Below are 1,527 nucleotides of genomic sequence, written 5' to 3'. Positions count from 1 at the left end.
GAGGGGCCAGGATGCGTCCCCAGGGCTGGCGGGCCAGCACTGCCTCTCCACCCAGCCTTTCTCAGTGATGCTATTTAACCTGTACTATTGGAAAAGTCCCGGATGGTTTATTTTAATATACAGTAAGGACGGTTGATGGCTGCGGGGCCGTGGTCTCAGCTGCCGGACTGCCCCATTGGCAGCGCTGCCCCCCGGCTCCTCTGTGCACCCGGTGCTCGACCTGTCGCCTGCCCAACCTGGCTCTGCGGCGCGAAGGAAAAATAAAGCCTGTCCCAGCTTTTCTCCTATTTATGCTCCTCTCCTGCTGCCCCTACCAGCCATTTCTCCACCACTGCCATCCCTCCCCCATCCCTGCCCCATGTCTCAGGGCCCCTCGTGCACAGGGCAGGGGAGAGGTGAGGTGAACCCCCGTGGGTTGTGGTTTCGCGGCAGTTGGGGTGTCCCCAGGCACCAGCATGGAGGCAGAGGATTTCTGCAGGAGCCAAGCAGAATGCCGGGGCTGGGGCTGGAGATGTCAGCCCTATGCAGCTGTACCAGGACCCCAAGGTGCACGTGCCGGGGTCCCCACTCCTGGCTGCCCACAGTGTTGCTGCCTGCTCTGCGTCCCGCCGCTGCCCTGGCCAAGCAAGGGCAGGCAAGGACAGGCAGTGCTGAGCCCTCAGCTGAGATTTGTTTTCTCAGCGCTTGCCGGGGCTGGAGGCACCAGCCGTGGCTTTGTAGCCTGTGGCAGCCGCAGTGCCCAGAGCCCACAGGTGTCTGCAGTCAGCACATCTCTGGGATGTCAAAGCTTTGCTGCAGAAGCTCTAAGAGATTCAGTACCAGGAGCAGGGGACTGTTCTCGGGACACTTTGGGCCCGTGGCCCTTCTGCTGCACCCTCGGTGCCAGCACAACATCCCTGCGGCTGGAAAGCTTTGCAGGTCACGGTGCCCAGGCGGCATCGGCACCGCGACCCGAGCTGGTTTCCGAAGCATGAGGACAGGGTGGCCCCAGGATGGTGTCCCCGGGCAGTGTGGGTCCTGCCTCACTCCAGCCATCAGCCACGTCCAGGCAGTGCCTGGAGAGCAGCCAAGGGGCAGGATGGGGCCAGGGACAGCCCCTGTCCCCCTCCTGCCTGCAGGTGATGCTGGCAGAGCAGCCGGGCAGCCCCTGGTCCAGGCTGCAGAAAGCCCAGAGCTGCTCCCACACCAGCACGTGCCCAGGGGCTTGGGGGAGCTAGGGGGCTTTGCAGCCCCCTCCTGCATTTATCTGCCCAAGTGCATGGGTAAGGATTAATAAGAATTGTCCTGTGCTTCGTGCTGGGCCGAGCTGAGCCCCCAGACCCCGCATCGTGCTCTGTCGTGTCCCCAGGTGACATCAAATGCTGTGCCAAAGCCACAAGCAAAGAGCTGTCGGTTCCTCTCCCGTCGCGGGACAGGGGCTCACAGGCACAACTGGGCAGCACTGGGGGGGGCTGCAGCCCCCACAAGCTGGGACATGCTGGACTCTCGCTGCTGCTTTCTCTTGGTCTCCGCCATGCTCTCCTCTTC

The 1,527-nt window shown here is 63.0% G+C and overlaps 1 protein-coding gene across 1 annotated transcript in view; it reads left to right on the top strand.

The window, feature by feature from the left end:
* Positions 1 to 1,527, top strand: part of NR5A1 (nuclear receptor subfamily 5, group A, member 1) — a 16,835-nt gene that overhangs the window by 14,911 nt on the left and 397 nt on the right. The gene's annotated exons all lie outside the window — the stretch shown is intronic.

This window comes from Pygoscelis adeliae, unplaced genomic scaffold (assembly GCF_000699105.1).
Source record: "Pygoscelis adeliae isolate BGI_AS28 unplaced genomic scaffold, ASM69910v1 Scaffold230, whole genome shotgun sequence".
Classification (NCBI taxonomy): domain Eukaryota; kingdom Metazoa; phylum Chordata; class Aves; order Sphenisciformes; family Spheniscidae; genus Pygoscelis; species Pygoscelis adeliae.
Note: the sequence above shows the minus strand (reverse complement) of the source record. Positions and strands in the feature narration are given on the sequence as shown.